At 31.6% G+C, this 21,979-nt stretch overlaps 1 protein-coding gene and 1 long non-coding RNA gene across 3 annotated transcripts in view; one reads left to right on the plus strand and one right to left on the minus strand.

The window, feature by feature from the left end:
* LOC134267690 (multiple epidermal growth factor-like domains protein 10) overlaps positions 1-21,979 on the minus strand; it is a 130,633-nt gene that overhangs the window by 61,214 nt on the left and 47,440 nt on the right. The window lies entirely within an intron of this gene.
* LOC134267693 (uncharacterized) lies at positions 18,483-21,071 on the plus strand. The gene is made up of 4 exons (XR_009992209.1): positions 18,483-18,977; positions 19,561-19,621; positions 19,942-20,015; positions 20,229-21,071. It is a non-coding gene; the product is annotated as an uncharacterized LOC134267693 (long non-coding RNA).

The following is a 21,979-nucleotide window of genomic DNA, read 5'->3' on the forward strand; positions in this document are numbered from 1 at the left end:
AAATGGTTGTTACTTCACATTTAATCAATACACAGCTACATGTTCTGGACAAAATTCTGGCTGGGTCTCTCTATCATAGCAAAATTCCTATCTATTGCATGATCAAGCATTTTATAAACATAATCATTTAAGATTGAGTTTGAGAACAAAATGCGCTTTGTCAGACCCACAAATCCACCTGTCTACTTGAGGCCGTTACGTCGAAAGCAGACAGTTGGGTTCGAGGGTCGACAAAACGCTTGTTGTCCGAGATTGAACATAGTCAATAAATGTTTGGTTATACCTTTCATTTTATTTTTTTAACATGCATGTATTTTGTATTGTCTCCCGTGATGTGACCTCATGTCTGTCACTTTTTAGACCAACGAATGAAAATGAGATAAAGCCCCGCCCATTCTGTGACGTAAGCGGTCCAATACTGTATCTCATCAAACGTTCCAACATCTCACTCAGCGGTCCAACATCGACTTTTTTCAGCATGCTCAGTATAACATGAGAAATGTTATATTTTTCTTATGGATTTGTATAGGAATAAATTTTTAAGGTACAAAATGAATTGTTATTTCAGCATTTACCTTTACAATAAAGGGGAAATTGATTTTGTATTGAACAGAAATTTCCATAAAAAAAATCAAATTAAAATTATATAATAATTCAAAGCCGCTTACTTTAGCTTGTTTGAGTGCTCAACAAAGTCACACAAATCTTGGAAAACATATTGACTAGAAGTTTCGATAAATGGAAATAATCTTTTATAAATTAACAGAAGTGTTGATATGACAATACTGATGATATAATGTCTTGAAGTTCTTATTAAATAATATTTTTTGGATATATAATCAAGATAAAATAATTAACATTTTTTTTATAAAAAAAATAATGATTATTACTATATTCTTTAAAAGTGTCGTTGGATATTAGAATGTCTTGAGTAATATTCTACGTAATACTAAAATATTTTCCTAAAGCATTGAATTCATATTTTGGGATGTCGTCAGTCCTTTACCACACCTGGCCGTGCTGAAAAAATGAATAGCGCGCCTGAGTGCCGCATGATTATTTGACGGTACGGCAAGGTGTGTTATAGGACCGACGACATCCCAAAATATGAATGCAATGATTATACATACATTCTGTAATTTCCTCTCTATAATATTTATATTGTTCATCTTTAAGTTAATAGTGAATTTAGCAAACTTCAAAACTGGTGTGCTTAATTGACATAAGAGCTGTTTGTGACGTTGCAACGTTTAATAACACAAAGGAATATCGTGACAAAAGTGACAAATTAATTTTAAACGAACTCTTATTGCATTTTAAGGTTAATTCATTAGGGTTATTGTTTTTTTTTATTAAATTGAAGTGAAGCATTGGATACTTTTGTGCTCCTAGAGTATTGAAATGCCTGTAGTTCCTACTGTCAATATTAGAGCGCCCTGACAAGGTTGCGTGAGTGTTATAGAGATTTGAATGTCGTGAATTTCTAATGGATTTCAAAAGGAAAACTACAATGAATGTAAATATTTTTTTATAAAATATAATTAAAAAGCAAATATTTTCTTTGAAATTATAACGTTCTCGTAATTAACCTATGCATGAAATAGTAACACAATTTCATTAAGAATAAACATCTTTTTTTTTTACAGGGTGGCTGCCTCAGTAAAGTAAAACATATACAACGAACGTCTGTGCTTACAATAAAATGAACTGTCTTTATTATTTACACCCACTATAAGATTGGAGTATTTTAGTCTAGAAACCCATGAATATAGAAGTAAAAGACTTATGCTGTATCAATATTAAAATTACACATTTAAAACAAATATATATATTTAATTGTAATTCTAAGCTTTTTAGAAGGTTAAATTTGAAATAGTCTAATATCCAACGACACTGTTAAATAAGGATACAGTAAAAGACCCATGCTGAGTAACATTAAAGTTATTATGTTTTGTGAGTTTTATACAAAATTGGATCTTAAGTATATCATGAACCATTGACAATAATATTATGTGATGAAAATATTATTATTATTTCTTCCTTTAACAATTTCCAAAAAAAGTTATCCATTCAAAGTAAATTAGAATGTTATTTCAGTTACTTCGTTTAAATTAACAATATAAATAAAAAAAACAATAGCTAAATAGTAGTTAAACAAAAACCAAGGATTATATTGTACATTAAGGGTAAGAATTCTTAAATAATAGAAGGATTACCTTGTAGATTACAGATAGCGTTGTATATATTCATAGCGTTGCTGTGAAATATGTGTAGAAAAAGGAACAATATTTATGCACAAAAATCCAGTCGGCATTAAAATAAAAAACAAAAAGCAAAAGCGGAGCAAGCAATTATTTCCAAAACATCAGAGAGAATTACTGTGAAATCACTAATATTCGTGGGGGTTTAATTTTCGTTGTTTTCGTGGTATGACGAAACCCACAAATTTATGTCCACCACGAAATGTAAATTTTCATATACACAACTTCTAAAAAGTTCTTCATTCACAAAATCAAATCCCCACGAACCAACATTTTTCCTCAAACCACAAAAAATTGACCCCACAAAAATATGTGATTTTACAGTATGTGCCATAGAGGAATGAGAATCTCCTGCCGATCTTTCACACTGTCGTGTGTGCTTCTTGTCACGAACAGAAAATAAAAGAAGCAAACCTTCATTAATTTTTTTCTAAATTTCGATTGAAGCATATAAAACTCCGTCTGCAAAGACTCAAATTTCAATATACTCAAGTGGAAGTACAGGCTTGAATTTCCATGTAGAAAAAATAATAATCCGTAAAGTTGCTTTTGAATTTTGAATTCATATGTACAGTGTAATTATTTGTGTTATTAAATCGTGAACAAATGCATCATTATATTATCTTTGTTCCCCAAATACTCGAACTAATATTGCATAATTCAGTGACACCAGTAATGAAACTTTTGACAAAAATAACATTGTACACTGTATACACAAAATCTTAAATTTATCTACTGTAATTTGTCATAATGAGAAGGTTGGCTTAATTGACCCAGTTCCTGGTATCCTGCGTTGTATTCTACTTTATCATAAAGCTCTGTGTTAGCCTCGGTTTGTTCTGTTGACAACTGTTTTGACCTTTTCTCTTCTTGACATTTTCGTTTGCATGCTCCATTTCTAAAAATCCTAAATTCCAAGAATTTTTTTTTTAATAATGCACCTATTAAACTTTTTATCAAATAAAAATGAATGAATTGATTTTTTAAAAACTTTTTTCCCAAATTGATTTTAAAAGAAGATGGAAAGAGAAACTTACCACGTCAAGAGAAAAATATTCAAGGCCACGCTTAAGCATAGCGTGGCAGCCACACCATAAAGAGATGGAGAACACTGACTGTTTGTATCACTTTCTGATGATATAACTGAAATCAAAATAGAGAAAAAGCATGCGTTTTCAAAAAATGAATTTAATATCTAAAAAATATTGCTTGTAATTTTTTCAGTTTCATGAAAATTGTGTTGATGAAACACAAATGTTATATGTTTTTATACAAATAATCATTACATCCATTGAGGACTTTGTTAATTACAACACAGTTAATAATAAATAAGTCAGAGTACCATTTATACTTCATTATTATAGTTTCACCGCGGTCAGCAACTTTTAAAATAATTATATTAATATACATATTAGAATCATTGTTCAAAGCACTATTGAAATCAATAATTTATTTCATATTGAAATATTTATTTCAAAAGTGAACATTATTTCAATAGTGGTTGCAACCTACATGTATGTTTATTATTTAAATGAATTTCACAAACAATTGAAATAATTATTTCAATAGTAGACGTAATTCATTAGTGGTTACTAACTCTGTTTACTATTGAAGTGCACTCTCAACCACTATTGAAATAATTATTTCAATAGTGGTCGTATTTCAACAGTATTTTTTACCTATGTTTGTTATTGAAATGCACTCTCAACCACTATTGAACTACAAGTGTAATTATTTCAATAGTGGTCGTATTGCAATAGTACACGTGGCTATTACCTATGTTTGTTATTGAAATGCACTCTCAACCATTATTTATATAATTATTTCAATAGTGGTCGTTATTTTAATAGTGGTTGCAACAAGGCATCCTTCTTTCTAATATCCTCACCAAAATAGCCAAGTAAATTTATAGTAAAGGATATGTATCCAAACTTAACTTCTAAACTCTTTTGAATTTTAATGTATTAAAACTCTACTGAACCCTATATGATTTAAATAAAAATTATGTAGGTACATGTACGATCAAGAGAATATTACAGTGTACTATATGCATTCACTGTCTTGAACTTTAAATGCACTATGTCATAATTAAAAATGACTTCAAGTCACTGCAATCTTGAGATGTAATGACGAGGAAAGTGTAATAAACTTTACACTATATTTGAATCTGCATATAAAGTTTTTAAAAGCTTGGGTAAAATAAAGTGTCCTAATTTTTTTTTTAATTAATCCAGTATATCAGAATAATCTTAGGTTTACAGACCTTCACACAATTCTTTCCGTGTCTACTAAATGGACAGGCTACAAAAAAATATCTAAATCATAACAACTCGTGTGAGTATTAGATCAAGAAAGAAATTAACTATCAAAACCTAGAAAACTGCTTCCATCCATGATAATTTAAGTTGATTAAGGATGTATTCTTATGATACGCGGAAAAAAACGTGCATTAAACTTTTCAAATGCTTATATTTTTCTGAAAGTGTAATATCCAAGAAATAATTTAAAGACAAGAAAAGTGTATGTTAGTGTTCATCTAAGAGAGGTTCAACCCTTTGAACATAGGCCAAAATAGAGCATGGGAAATTTCCTTAAAGATGCTACTAGACAATGAAATACCTCATAAAACTTATTAATACAGTAAAAAAAAATTAATTTGGCTTAAATTTACTGGAAAGTATTGCAAAGTTGATTTTTTTAAACAAAATATGAGCGAATAAATACCAATTAGATAACTTGTACCCAAAAATGTTGTTCACCCATGTCGAAATTAGGCACTTTTTTCCCTATAAAATTGCTCGAAAAACCAAAGAAAAACATATTTCTACAATTAAACTTTTTAAGAAAATTGTTGTACAGTTTCTTTAGGTATTATGGCTTCTTTTCATAGCATGAAAAGTAGGGGTTAGTGCACATATAAGAAAGTTATGATATTTTTTATATCCCCACCCCATGTTTCTTTTTCAACATTTAATGAAAATAAATCAAGCATTTAGGCATCAAAGTATGTGTTTTATTCCCCAAATATTCGAAATTAGTGTGATAATTTCAGGTAATATTTACAATTATGTTAAGAAAAGATTTTTAAGAACAAAAAGTAATCAATTAACACATAAAAATTCACAAAAGTCTGTTGGATGTCCACCCTTTCTCTTGGCCTGGGGTTCCAGATTGGGTCCTGGTTTGTGGTGTTGGATGGTGGCTTCACAGGGATTAGTCAAATCCATTCCCACTTTCTCAATCTGATTTTTATGGTTTTCTCCATCTTATTTAAGTACCAGTCCGTGTAAAAATCATGCAAAAGTGATATTTGAGTGATACACTCAGGTTCTCAGAATTCAATGATTTTCCACACATAGATCTCTCTTGACCTATGATCCATGTATGTAAAATAAAAAATGTTTTGGATCATGGTTACTATGGAAACCTGATCAAAGTAATTTCCTTAGCAACCAGCCAGTTTTTCTATTTGAACGCACTGAAAATCACAGATCTTTAAAACCTGAAATTATATATAAAAACTTTAACAATAATTCTCATTTACTGGTATGATAAAGACACACACTTTATTTGTTTATTACACACAAGACATTGATATTTTATCTGAAGCTAGTACTATGGTAGACATTAGAATGTATGTATGTTTTTGCTTTTTTGCTGAATCAGCATTTTCCTTGATTTTGACAATATTCAAGGTCAATTTAAAAAAAATACCAAGCTAATACAGATTTTGCATGACTTTCACATAAAAGTAGAGGACTTTCTCTTTTACAGATTGACTTTGAAAGCGTGGGTTTTTTGAAAAATCCTATTCGTTGCCTAGCAACAAAATTGAATGTTTTGATAACTAAAAAGTGAAAAATGGTAAAGGGTTGGGTCAAAATCTTATGAATTTTTATCTTTTTGTGGCAGATACAATTTTTCAAGTAAGAGAAAATAACTCTCATATAATTTTAAAAGGAAAGAATAATTCATAATCATTAATCTCCATGGCAACAGGAATTTTTCCCTAGCAACAATGCAAAAACAGTTATTTTTTCGCCCTTTTAAAATATTATATTAGAAATAAATAGACAATTATTCTCAAAATTGTAATTAGGCAAATTGTCCATTTAATATGGGTTTGAAATAAGTAAATTTTACTTTATTAATCCATGGCAACATTTCTGAAAACCTAGCAACCAATTTTGTAACCACTTTACCTTTTTACATAGAGTCATTTATTTTTGAAGTTGAAATAATATTTTCAAAAAAAAGGCCTTCTGAATGAAAAATAGAAACAAATAGATACAAGTAGTATATATCAAAATACCTCTGTTGATGACAAGATTCCATAGAGTAGCTAATTCTTGGGTTGCCATGGTAATAAGTTGCACACTGGCTAAAAATACTTTTTGTTTACAAAGTACACTACAGCTGTACTTGGCCCCCAGTTTTTGCTTAATGGGCTAAACTAACTGGTTATTCAAGTACCTTTAGCATTCGTTTTTCTACATAAAGTATATTTTTATGATTACCATGGATATAATAACGTGATATTGATTTAATGTAGCTTAGGTACTATTCTATTAGCTGCAGAACTGTAGCTCTCTGCTTGAGAAAATTCGGACAAATAAAGCAGAGAGCTACAGATCCAAGCGTTGAAAAAACCTTCAATTTACGCCGACGATACTTTGTCGCTCTTCAGTCTTGGCATTATAATAACTAAGAATTGAATGAAAAGACTGAAGATAATTAATACAGAAGTATCCTTACGTAGTGTAGATTTAATGACACCCGAGGGTAGTTCAGGGCCACAGCAAGGGGTGAAAGTTTACAAGAGAATATTGGGAAAAAGTATTTTGAAAATTCTTCCCCTCAAGAACAACAAAACTGTGATTAGTAATATTGAAATGGAAGCATCTTCAGGTAGTGTAAATTCAAGTTTGTCTCCCGTAGACATTTCAAACTGATCTGATTTCCGTTCTTTCAAGGCAAAAGTGCTTGAGTAATGTGGGCCTTTTGGCTCCTTTTTCTACAAAATAACGCACTTCTCTCTCCTAAAAATAAAGAAATTACATGTAATATGAAATCAAAATGCATATTGAAAATTGACAGTTCATGAGTAAATATCTTGACTATCGCTTTCAATAATAATCACACAAATGATTAGACGAAATGATTTTATATAATTATCAAATTAAGAAACAATCAAACATAATTTATATTTCTGTTTCCTTTACAAAGGCAAAGAGAGTAATGTAGTGCATATTGAACTAATGTAGTTTTCTGGGGAAAAATATAGAAAAAAAAATACAATTGTAAATATGAAACCTAACACCACCTGTTCAAAGGTTAACATTTTTGAAGGTAGGACAAACTCCAGGGTCAAGGTTGTTGGTTTTTAAAGAAAGGATGAAAGTGCTGGCCCTTACCGTTCAAAAGTTATGGCCAAGGTTAAAGTTTGTAAAAATTAGGTCAAACTCCAAGGTCAAGGTCAAATATATTTATATTTGATGAAAGGTCTTGTCACAAGGATTACATATGTGAAGAATGAAAGCTCTAGCCCTTACTGTTCATAAGTTATGCCCAAAGTTAAAGTTTGTAAAAAGTAGGTCAAAATCCAAGTTCAAGGTCAAAATTGTTGATATCTAATAAAAGGTCATATTACAAGAATTACATATGTAAATTATGAAAGACCTAGCCCTTACTGTTCAAAAGTTATGTCCAAAGTTTTTTCGTAAGTATGGAAATGTCCAAGGTAAAAGTCAAAAGGTCAAAACTGTTGGTTTAAAATGAAAGATGTTGCCACAAAGAATTGATTTTTGAAATATGAAATTTTAAGTACATGTATCTACCGTTTAAAAATTAGAGCCAAAGTAAAAGTTTGGATTTTTTGTGTAAAATAGGGTCAAACTCCAAGGTCAAGGATCTTGATATCAAATTATAGGTCTTGTCACAAGATATGAATACTGAAAATATGAAAGCCTTTGTTCTTACCTTTCAAAAATTATGTTCAAAGTTGTATTTAAAAAGTAGGTCAAACTCCAATGTCAAGGTCAAAGGGTCAAAGCTCTTGATATCCAACGAGGCGCCTTATCACAAGGATAACATACATTTATGTGAAGTATGAAAGCCCTTACTGTCCAAACGTTATGGCCAAGATTAAAGTTTTTTCATAAGTACGGAAATCTCCAAGGTCAAAAGGTCAAAGTTGTTGGTACTCAATGAAAGGTCTTGTCACAAAAAATACATATGTAAAGTATAAAAGTCCTGGTATCTATTGTTCAAAAGATATGACCAAAGTAAAAGTTTGGAATTTTTTGTGTAAAAGCGGGTCAAACTCCAAGGTCAAATTTGGTGGTACCCGAAGAAAGGTCTTATGACAAAGAATAGACATGTGAAATATGAAAGTCATAACTTCACTAAATCAAAAGTTATGGGCAAATTGCGGACAAACAGACAGACAGACCTACGGGCACGAAAGAAACTATATACCCCCCGAAACTTCGTTTATTCGTTTACGGGGTGGGGTGGGGGCATAAAAATGTATATAAAGTAACAGTTACTCAAATATCTTTAGATATTCTTCTATATAAATATGACTTATAATGGTTTTGCTGTTCTAAAGAAGAAGTAAGATAATTGGGCCATTGTTGTGTCTGTGCCCAACCCCAGGGGTCATGTTTTGAAAAAACTTGATTTTACACCACCTGATCACTGGCGGATTTAAGGGGGGCATGGGGGCGCACGCCCCCCCCCCCCCTCCCCCTAAAATTTTCAAAGTGTGATGTGACTTACTGTATATTTATGATACCACATTTTGGTACAAAACTAACCAAACCACTGTTATTCTGCCTGGTTTTACTCTTAAAATACACAAAAAAACAGGAGCTTCCGGGGGCTGCGCCCCCTGGTCCCCCACCATTCAAGGTATGATATGACTAGTATTAAAGACGTTGTACTTTGGTACATCACTAACTTATACCACTATTAGTAAGTAATAAGTAAGTAAATCGTTTATTATAGTGGCATGTGTTACAATACAACGAGAATATAGAAACATTCAATACAATTATTATTCAAACATCCGGACCTATATGCCACTTTTAACAAAAAGAATTGAAAAATATGCACTATTATTTTGCCTGGTTTTACTTTTAAATACACGAAAACCCAAGAGCATCGGGGGGCTTCGTCCCCTGGACCCCCACCAGGGCTTCGCCCTGGACCCACTGATGGCCTTAAGGCGGCCCCTAGTCCCCTTGCCTCAACAAAGTTATCCACGCCCCCTAACCATAAATCCTGTATCCGCCCCTGCTGATGATACTTCTCAATATGTCTAATTATGGCTTAGCGGTTCTTGAGATATTTTTTAAGATACATGTATTTCCTATATATTCCAATTGTATACTTTAACCACCTGTTGTGGCTCTGCCCTACCCACAGGGGTCATGATTTGAATAACATTGAATCTCCATAACCCGAGGATACTTCTATGCCTAATCATGGTTTTGCTGTTCTCGAGAAGAAGAAGACTTAAAAACAATAAAAAGACATTTTCTATACATACGTTAAACTTTGAACTCCGCTTCTGGAAAGGTATGGTAAAATGGTTCTTAAGAAGATACAAATGTGAAAAGTCTACAGACAAACAGACAGGCAGATACCAAACAAAATGTTAACAGAAAAGCATTTATACACCAATGAAATGTTTCTAGAATGTAAAGCTGTAGAATTTTTTTAATAAGAATTTTTAAATGATGAATCAATTTCAATGATAATATTTTTTTTTACCCGAAACATTAGTACATTTCAAAATTTGGTTATATTACGCAGTTGCTAAGCAACACTAGCTTCAAAGCGTAATCATTTAATTTCTATAAAATACTTGATTCTGATTGGATAAAAAATTCTTTTGATAACTGCATCAATAAAATCTAGAGTTCGGTTGCACTAAGCAGCCGGAACTACTTTGACAGTCGGTACATGTATATTCCCCGCTTCCAGGTTACTTTTTGAAGGAATAATCAAATACCTTTGCTTTAATAAATATTTTCCTGAATTTCGGAACCTGTCCGTTAGGTTCCTGGCTTATTTTCTACTTTCGTTTCATTTTGAATTATCCCCCTTTGCTAAACAAATTAAATTCGTCTGCATGACGACAATACAGTTACGGGAAAGAAGGGAAGAAATCGTATAATCGGCATACTTTTCTTAAATGTTTGACTTTGAGATATCTGGTATGAAACAATAGAACTCTGAAAAAAAGTTTTATTATGCTACCAAAGCGGGGAAAACCGAAAATCTGTTAAATCGTGGGAAACGAGTGATCGAGAAAAACGACACTGAATGAATTGAGGATGGAATTCTTTAATCTTGAACTATCGGCAGCAGACTCTTTCAGGTTTTACAGCATTGACAGGTTGTGATATGTATATAATTATATTCGGTTTGAAATTCAAATGAAAAGATGCGCAAATGAAGTCCAAAATTTCTGTGACCTAGAACTATTAGGATATTTGAGTAGCTTCCCTTTACATTTACGAACTTAGATAACTTACCGGGGAAAATATACACAGAGAGAGATAACACAACAGGTAAGTTTTATGTGTTAAAGAACTGTAAATTATTTTGGAGACTGTTGGTAATCACACGACAATATTTGAGAACTTTTTTCGTTAGCATGGTTAAAGCCATTTTGAATTTTCAGCAACGTTAACGTTATGATGATGTATTCGTGCGCACTGTTTTTGATGCATAAATTTAATAGAAAAGTGAAAGAAACTTTCATTTTATTAATTTAAAATCTTAATTAAATGATAAGAAATGAATGTAATAATTTTTTCTTTGATCGATGTATCAAAGAAAAATTTGGACGGAAAACTTTTTCATCAATGCGCTACGCGCATTGATGAAGTTTTCCGTCCAAATTTTTCTTTGATACATCGATCAAAGAAAAAATTATTACATTCATTTCTTAACTCATGGTAACCATAAAAATACATAGTTTCTTAAATTATGAATTTTAAAGCTTTTTGTGTGCTTGCTTATTGCAATGCTAGCAAAAGTATTACTAGTAATTATTAATGGAAGCTAAAATTTCAAATATTTTAGTCAAAGATAGTTTGCTTTCCGGTCATTGTGCATTAAGTTGCCATGACAACCCAAGTATAGTTTGATTATGGAATCTTGTCATCCATACAAATGTTTTGTTACATAATGATATTGTATCTGAAGCTACTTATTTTCTCATTTATAACGTCTTTTGTGGAAGATCTCATTTCAGCCCTAAAAATTTAGCGAACAAAATGCCTGAATGTAAAAGTAAATTGTAGATACAAAAGTGGTCGTTAAGTGTTCAGAATTGTACCCATGGGTCTAATAAAGTACCAAAATAACTTTATCAGACCCATATTAAATTGACATTTATGCCCAATCGCATTTTTAAGAAAAAAAAATCTATTCGTATCTATCAAAATCTATACCAAAAAGGCAAAAAAATAACTGTTTTTGCATTGTTGCTAGGGAAAAATTCCTGTTGCCATGGAGATTAATGATTATAAATTATTCTTTCCTTTTAAAATTATATGAGAGTTATTTCCTCTTACTTGAAAAATTGTATCTGCCACAAAAAGATAAAAATTCATAAGATTTTTTACCCAACCCTTTACCATTTTTCACTTTTTAGTTATCAAAACATTCAATTTTGTTGCTAGGCAACGAATAGGATTTTTCAAAAAACCCACGCTTTCAAAGTCAATCTGTAAAAGAGAAAGTCCTCTACTTTTATGTGAAAGTCATGAGAAATCTGTATTAGCTTGGTATTTTTTTTAAACTGACCTTGAATATTGTCAAAATCAAGGAAAATACTGAATCAGCAAAAAAGCAAAAACATACATATATTCTAATGTCTACCATAGTACTAGCTTCAGATAAAATATCAATGTCTTGTGTGTAATAAACAAATAAAGTGTGTGTCTTTATCACACCAGTAAATGAGAATTATTGTTAAGGCCAGGTAAAATTAATCTTTAGATTCTCATCCTAATTTGCAAAAAAATTGGGGCGGGTGGGCGGATTTTATTTTTTATTTTTTATAATTGTTAATTATATATAGGCCTAAGTATCAACAAAACAATGGATGCCCCGTACACATTTTTTTCATTACTTTAATGCAAATATGAATAGTTTTAATTCTTTTCATATTCTTTTAAATATTTAAAGCAAATTTTTGCTTTAAAAGTTAAATATTAATTGTTAATTAACAAATTATCAAGTGCACATTATACGGCACACCCTGAACAAAATGCGGTGGGGATACCAATAAATTGTGTATGCGCGACTTCTTATTTTTCAAAATCTATATGTACATGTAAATGTTCTATTAATTATTCTACTGAAAAATCTAGGCCTTTTCTTAAGTCTGTCTACGATGTTGTAGATTTTTTTTTATTTCAAAGCTAAGTCACACATCTGGAGATCGTTATATATATCTTGACCAGATGTCATTTTCCTCGTCTATTTTTACTTAGTTACAATCTCTCTACATAGTCTGCCATTGATGGTATCTATATGTGTTAATGCTATTTTTTCTTCTCTGCCTTCTCTATACTGACAAATTATCTTTTCCTTACACATTCAAACTGCTTTTATTGCCGATTTTTCTCCATTCTTCACATGGCGTTTTTGCTATAAATAGCGACACGCGACTTTTAATACAGACGGGAGATAACTCTTAAACTTTGACCCAAATTCTTACTGAAGAAAATACATGAAAATACCCAAAAATCAAAATAAAAAACATCGGGGCGGGACATTTTGAGAGGGGCGGGCGGGGATGAGAATCTAAAGATTAATTTTATATGGCCTAAAGTTTTTATATATAATTTCAGGCTTTAAAGATCAGTGATTTTCAGTGCGTTCAAATAGAAAAATTGGCTGGTTGCTAAGGAAATTACTTTGATCAGGTTTCCATAGTAACCATGATCCAAAACATTTTTTATTTTACATACATGGATAATAGGTCAAAAGAAATCTTTGTATGGAAAATCATTGAATTCTGAGAACCTGAGTGAATCACCTTTTGCATGATTTTTATATGGACTGGTACTTAAGTGGTTCTTAAACCCTACTCTCTTCTAAAAGCCTTCATTAGTGATTCCTGTGAAAACAAGACTTACCTGTAAAAAATTATTTTAGAAAAAAATTAGATTATAATTTACTGGTAATATCATTGTTCAAAAAATGTAAAATCATTATTTTGTCTATCTGACTTTGTTTTTATGAACCCAGGCCTGTAGTTTAGACTAAAATAATTTCTACATGTTCCATGATGTTTCAGAAATATTCCATTTTTTAACCCGCATAGACCGCCATAGAATGAAGCGACCTAGTTTCTTACCGAATGTAAACAGCAAAAATTATAGAAGTTATCTTATTATTTTCTTACGGTATGTCTATAAATTTCAGATAGAGATTCTGCATTTACAATATCAAAGGTAATTTATCATAAACTAAAAGCTAAAGTTGTAATAAAAAAGATAATACGAATGTTGTCGTCTGCACGCCTCTGGAGACCTTAGGCCTAACGTTACATACATGTAACATGTTTATGCTATGTTTGAGTTTGCGATGTGACAGTATACTATGTATTTTGAAATTTTTGTATCTATAACGCATAAACATTGCTATTTTCAATAAGTTTGAAAGCATTGTAAACCTACATTTTCGCTTTTCCACTGCGTCAACACACTTCGGCGCTCTTGGCTGGCATGTTTGGGTACCGCTTTCGAGAATGTTCCCGTAGGCTTAATTGTGATCTCGACAATTTTTTAAATGTTTTAAAATTTCTGTCGGTTGGCTATTTTAATGGAGTGCCATTCGGCATCCTTGTCGCTTTGAAACGGGCGATCCCGTCTTCTTGAGTCTTCCCCTCTAGGGCCTCTCTATGTCGATTTCACTTGTCGACTTTCCTAGGCCTATGTCGTAAATATCGTAATTTTGCACACGTGTTGGTCATTTATACAACATAGAAAGATTTTTTATTTAAAAATAAATGTAGTTTAACATATAAATCATAAAAACTTTAAAAACATCTTTGTAAATTGTTATCAGTTTGAATTTTACGACATGTCTAAGTACGAAGACCCACTTGGAGTAAATTGATCAGAAGAATTCATCCTTAAATATAAATATAAAAAGTGCCTTTGTCTGTTAAAATGATAAATGCAAAAAAATGGTTGTAAACTTGTAATTGTAATTGAACTTGTAATTGGTTCAGCAGTGAAAATGCTGAAAAGGTTCAAAGAACAGCGGCAGAAAAAAAAGATAGTAATGGGTCATGTGACCTAGAGAAACTGATTTTTATGATTTAAGAAAATATTATCAACAATTATGAATTGTAAAAGAAAAGAATATAAGTGTTAAGTGAATGTTTTTATTTTCGCCTGCAGTGTATCATAAAAATGACCTGTTATTTTGCAATATTATTGTGAGGTGAAAAAAAGCATGATACAAAAAAAAAATCATAGACTAGAATCAGCTTTCAGAAGCACTCTAAAAATCATTAATTTTAGTTGGAATAATTAGCATAAATTATGGAGAAATGTTTAAGCTATATAATAAAAAGGAGTTATTGAACTTATATTGGCGAATATTGCCACTCATTGGCTGTAAAGATGCACTCGCAAGCTCGTGCATTTGTACAGCCAATGAGTGCTAAACACTGCTAATATTCACCAATATTAGTTCAAAAACCCTTTAGTATTTTTTTTCTGAATTATACTGTCTCTCTCAATATGTCCTGCTCAAAAACGTCTTTGCCATATATTTTACGCAAGAGAGATAAGATACCTGTCATTAAGATCTAAAAGTGAATCGGTCTCAATATTTTTAAAAAGTAAATTATCGTGTTAATGTTCGTTATTTTTTCAAACTACAATAACTGAAAATAATTGAAAAGAGAGCCAAAAATAATTTACATGTTAAACCAATTAAAGTCATTCTTTCTAAATGATTTTAACGCTTAAATAAATTGTCTGACAAACATCTTAAAACATGAGGATTAAGAAAAAAAACAGCAAAATTCCAGGCATATAACAAAATAAAAGAGAACATGTATGTTTTAGGAATGTATTCAAACATTTGTTTAATGAAATTCGAATTTTTAAAGCTTTTCTACTTCACACATGATAAAGAAATGCTTTGCATACTATGTGAGCAAAGAAGGAAACGAAATAATCTTTGTATTTGTTAATTACAGAACGTTGTTTAAGATCGATGAACTTCAGTGAATATTGACATTTTTATTCATTATCTCGAAAATGTATGAATCGACGTCCGACAAACCTAAAATGTCCTTACTTTAATATCAAAAGTTATCAGCATATTAAACGCCGCGAGTTTGGAAAGAGCAGGTTAATATATACTGAAAGGAAAAAGAAACGCAGGGTAAACTTTTGATGTGAATTAAATTTACTTTTCTTTCAATTTTTATCAGTATTCCTATCTAACTTTTAAAATCATCTTTCATAAAGATATAACAAAAAAATTATATGATTTTGTCTAATAATTCTTGAGTTATTAAAGCTCATATGACGATACCCCCAAAAAGTGAAAATCGAAAACACTCATTATCTTCAATGACTCTCCTGCATATCTGTCATGAGCGTTATTTCTCCTTTTCATGGAATTCATCAGAGTGATTATCTTTTAAACCCTGGCTATATCGGGCATCGGTAACCACGCAAAAAATTAGTCATGCAACGCGCGCATGCGCAAGTAAGAGGAACACAACAGTAAGTTGACTTGCTCAAAAAACCAAATTGCAGAATTGTTTTCTTTTATTTTTGTGTCAATGTAATGACTAGAATAGTCTACTGTATAAAAGGCGGATTTGGTGGAAGTAGGATTGCGATTTAAGAGGTGGCAGGACGAATAACCCGCTCGTAACATGGCTCTGTTTCGCGTTAATGTCATCGTCACTGTTGATTCAAAACTATTCCATTCCCTCTCTGACAACGATTAACAAGTTTTATGGTGGAAAATTTACAAGAAACTGCTTAGTTACTCATTGTTGCCGTTTTAAATAATTGGGCAATTCGAAAAGCAGACCCCACTGAACTTCCGTAAACTGTACCAAGATTGCAAGGAATTCATATCGTCTCTAAATATTGAAAAACTATGTGTATACTTCAGGTGCATCAAATGGTGCAACAAGATTTGTTGACAAACTCGTCGTTATCAAATTGCACGTGTTTTGGGCTTTTTATTGTTTTCCCTACATGACGTCATACATATTACGCTTGATTAATTCTTAACACTGATTTTGGTGCAAAGTAACTAAATTTCTCATCTGACCAATTTTCGTAATTTTCGGTCCTGTGGTCAAATAGTTTTCGAATATTATGCTACCCTGCATTTCTTTTTCCTTTCAGTATATTACTCAAAACCTATTCATAGCTTAATTTTACTTTCAAACTCGATCGGCCTCTTAAAAAGCACGATGCCAGAATTGAATTTCAATAATTAAAGTTGCACGTAAGTTGCACTTCCATTATTATAAAATGTTAATGCTGCAATTATTTTGCTAAAACTGCTGTACATTGGCATCAATGTAAACCATGCGTATCGTCAAAATGTACAATCCTCTCCCATTCTGGGCGACAGGGATTTTGTAATGAGGAACCATGACTTGAGACAATGGTAAAGCGGTAGCAATTTTTTGTGTCTTTTATGTTCTCTACATGAGGCCTGTGTTGTAATAGTATTACTGTTGAAACTGAAGTAAAATAATTTCTGTATCTTCTATCCCGGTTCTGAAAGAGCTTTTCTTAAATATGAGAAACGATATTAAACTTCCTGAATTGCCAAGAGATGCATTTGATTCCCAGGCAACTGCGTAAATTCGACCGACAGAAATTTGACTATGTGTTTTTGCTAATAAAATCGTTATAAAAAATTGTTTAACAAGATCTGAAAAGAAAACCTCTCATTTTTTTTAAATTTCGATCATTTATTCAAAGTTGTATATTTTTTGGTAAGAATATGCAAGTGGTAGCTAAATTTAAATCGTTGTGCAACCTCCATTGTTCGTCATTACATGTATCTCATGAAAATTGATTGTCAACAAAGTTTGGGACGGTTTCACATAAGTTTTTGTCTGACAAATTTCTCAGATTACTATACACATCCCCTCTGTTAATATAAAATGCAGTAAAATTAATAAACAAACGTGTAAGAACACGGAACTTGAATTGAAATCAGTGTTAAATACTTTATTCACTTAGCATATTTTTGTGTGAATCTTTCTCAGACTTTATTTATGTGGATAATCGCATTTTTAGCAGATCCACAGTTATCGTTATATGATATAGTTTTTTTTTCTGAAAGCATAAAAGAAACCAAAAAAAAACTGGAAATAGAACTTACTTTATCGGACTTTCCTTGATACTTGCACAAGGTGTAATTAGACTTCAATACCGAAATGCATCTTATACAGGACGTCAAGTTACTTCACAAACAGATTGTGTCTTATAGCAATTTGAAGTTTGAAGAAGCTGACTAAAGAAACATATGTAAACTGTGTAATGACTTCTGGTGAAACAATTGCACTTGCCTACAAAGTCATATTTTAAAATATATTTAGAGGGTATTCTTTCTGCAATACCGTATTTCAATAAAATTAATTCGTTGTAGTTTTCATAAATAAAAATCCCGACTAATATAAAGATATCCATTTAAATTTTTACGCTCTTACACGTTAGTCTGAACGCCAATTTGTAAAAGCGGGTGAGATGGTCTACTCTGAACATTGGCAGAATAACGGGTGATTGGTTGAAGGAGAACATAGAATATTAATGCAAATGAATATGATGAGTAATTAAAAACTTGACCTAACTTTTTACAACGTTTTTATATATCACGGTGCGACAGTGGGACGAACACACATGCAGTGCTGCAGCTCTCTAGAAAACTCATAGAGCTTAGATAGGTAAGTAGCGTCATATTTAAGTTGCATTTCTGGAATGGAGTCTGGGTAGACCTTATCAAATTTTTAATCAAAGACATTGTTTTGTAGATATATTTATTTCAAGCTGCTCTCTACAATAACACTGCAGAACAGATACATGCATGTATATTCGCCATTATCACATGAATCACTGGTAGCAAATTGAATTTGTAAAGTTTTATTACAAAATATGCGAATATACGCAGTACGGTTAAGGCAACCCATGGAAAAAATATGGTAATGAGGTCATAATGAGGTTTGACGTCATGACAGTTGCTCCGCCCTGATTGATCTTTATAAGGAAATAGAGCTCAAAATAACTATTTACCGATATTTGCAAGAATTTGTAACAAACGGCAATATTTCCATGTCTAAATAAATAATTATTAGTGATTTTCTCCTATATAGAATGGCATGTTTTTAAAATAATCCGATTTCTTATGTGCCGTTTGGCTGCATTCGGCTTCAGCCAAGCGCTTGCACTCGATGACACGGAATGTTGTTTACATCTAAAAACGTGGCGACATCAGCTGAGACATGCAGTGGATTTATATGCAATAATCAGACATTCTTTAAAGAATTGGGGATAAGATAAGAGATAAGGCATTGTTTATCCCTATTACGAGAATATGAGGACATTATTACAGAAAATAATGGAAGAGTGAGACGATCTGCACCAGCTCCCTAGATGAATAAGATCCATCACTGCAGTGCATTCAGCCCAGGTATGTATGCACATGTTTGAACATTATGTAGATATGCTTCTGTTAACATCGAAGAAAAAACGATCGCGAGTGTGTACGTGTATATTTAGATGTATTATCACGGTCAGTGAAAAACTAATGCAGTGCAGTGTGTGTCGCCCCCCACCCCCTCCCAACAGCCCACATAAAGTTGATCACTTTGTTTTACTAAAAAATTAAAAATGTAATTGTACTAAATATAGAGTCGATTAGTGTAATAAGGGTGTTAATTAGTAATACAAACTTAGACTAAATTAAATTTGAAATTTCATTGCTCCAGTCAATGTGTTGACAATGATTTAATGAACATGTAATGACTCATTATGTTGTTGTCTTTTTGGCATACAAACATGCTAAATGTAACAAATATTATTTGTATCATTATGATGAAAACAAAGAACCTCCACTTTAGATCTATGGGTTTAAATTTTAAGAATTTCTAAATTAATGGTTAATAAAATATTTATTTTTTTTAGTATGATTTCAATTTTTAAGTCAATTAATTTCTGTAATTTATACATAATTTTTTTTAATCATATGACATATTATACTTTTATTATTGTAGCAGTCAAGGGATCCAGGCTTGAAGTATAAATAAATACAAAATGCATCCATTTCTCCACAGGGTGTGTACACTTATAAGCATTTCACATTTTTTTAACCATGCTTGTGTGCATGATTAGGCCTATATTTATTTTTCATTTTGGTAAAGATGGAAGAATGTTTTTTTTTTCATATTCTAATCATTTGTTCTTGTTAATGTCAGAGGTTTTAATTTCCCAGAAGAGTTTTGTAAATAAATACAGCTTTGTTTCCATTTAACTTTTATATGAATTTTAATTCACTACAGTTTACAATATATCATGAATTGTTTTGTCAAATGTAACGTGATTTTACTTTACAATGTATTTTATTTAGTAATCTCATAGCATATAATGTGTTGCAGATATTCCTAAAGAATTAGACCAATGGAATCATTCATGATCAGGCAGCAAGTTAATCCACGATGTAAGGAAAATGGTATGCTCCATATTACCTATAAACCAAATTACCATGCAATATTCCTGGCAAACAATATATAACAGTAGAATTGCAAACATTTAATTATATATGCATCCAATGCATGTTTCCATGCATTGATCTGAATTTAATTAAATTTTAATCACCAATTTACTCTTAGTAATGGTATGTTACTACATGAATGTCCTGATTTTCTCATACATGTATTTTCAGAATTGATTTCATCCACAAGAACATGAAGTGATGGAAAAAAATTGCAGCCCCCCAGTATTCCTTGTACAGTCTATCTTAATTTGAAAATCTGTTTATGAAATAAAATTTCTTCATAAAAAATTATTTGACTTTTTCATATCCATGTACTTACTGTACAGGTGTTGAAAAGGCTATTAAGATTTGATAATCTTGACTTGCTTATATTTGTGTGGTGCCAGACTGTCAATGTCCATCAAGATTTTTTTCCAGCATGTACATTGTGTTAATTTGTTTTTCTTAATAATAGTAACTAAAAAGGAGATTAAAGGCCCCCCCCCCTAATTGATTCAAAACAAGAAAGGGGACCACCATTTTATTCTAAAGGGAAGTGTGGGGGGGGGGGTGGCAAGTTTTCCCAAGTCATTATGTTTTTTATTTCTTTTCATGTCAATGAAGGACAGGTCTACTAATATTTACTTCCAATATGATGAAGGACAGGTTATTTATTTTCCTCCCTACTGAAAAATGTCTGACAAGCTAAACAAAATTATAGGAGGGGGAACACTGGTCTGGGGCAGATTAATTTTTTTATCCTATTTGGGACATATTTATTTTCAACATTTCAGATCTACCCACCCCCCTCTTTTGGAATAAAATGGTAGTCCCTTTAACAAATACAGGAATTTGTATGTTTTCCACTTAGTCTTAGTTCTTAAAACGTATGACTTAAATCCCATAGGGGTTGAAGGTTTTAAAGAAAGCCATGATATAATCTTGTATGCGAAAAAAAATATTTGTACACAATTGCATGTACATTAGTGACAAAGGGGTATGATTATCGAATTAATTATTGATGGAGGCTATCAATTGACTATTATAATTGAATATTCCCATTTTTATTAACAATCGGCGTTTTAAATTACATGCAAACTGTACACCTACATTTAGCTGCATGTGTTATTACACTGATTCGAAGAAATGCGGAAGGTCTGAAAGACGTCTTATATCATACATAATTCACGCATTGTATAGAGAACGAAGTCACAAAATAGAAAGTAAAACCCAGTGTTTTATGCATACTGTTCGATTAAGTAAAAAGATCCCGGCGCATTTTGCAAGTATAGGCCTGGTTATTTAAAATCTACGAGGTAAACAAACTTTATCAAGTACGGAAGAGTTATCTCCCATGCTGGGTCAACGATGCGTTTGAAAACTATATTTAGACTGACTGTACCAAGATGTAAATTTTTAATCAAAAAGTTCAAGGGCGAGGCGACAATCAAATAAGTAGGTTTTTATTTTAAATTATTCATTTTACTGTATATTTTTCAAAAAGTGATGCTCATTTCTTTGTAATCCTTAAGGTAATTTATAATTTCCGATGATATTAGGAAAATACCCCATTTTTCATATACTACTGACTGTTTTAGGTGAATAACTCAAATGTATCGGAAAACCAACTGAATGAGCATCACTTTTGCGAAAGTATAGATACATAGGAACAATTTAAAACACTGTGCAGTTATTTGTTTGTTTGCCTTGCCCTTGAACTTTTTGGTTAAATTTAACATTTCATTTGTTGACCTAAAATCGGAACCCACGTGACTTTAGAGGGTCACATGATCACAAAAATTCCTAGATGAATAGCGATGGACATACTCTTCAAGATAACATAAAGCTTTTTAAACTAGAGTGTCTTGCTGAAAAATAAAATAGTTAAATATTAATTGTATCGTTTTCGGTGACGTTTTATAGAAAATGTTGCCTTAACT

The sequence above is a fragment of the Saccostrea cucullata genome, unplaced genomic scaffold (genome assembly GCF_032062105.1).
Source record: "Saccostrea cucullata isolate Sc308-1 unplaced genomic scaffold, CSIRO_AGI_Scuc_v1 ctg4688, whole genome shotgun sequence".
NCBI lineage: Eukaryota > Metazoa > Mollusca > Bivalvia > Ostreida > Ostreidae > Saccostrea > Saccostrea cuccullata.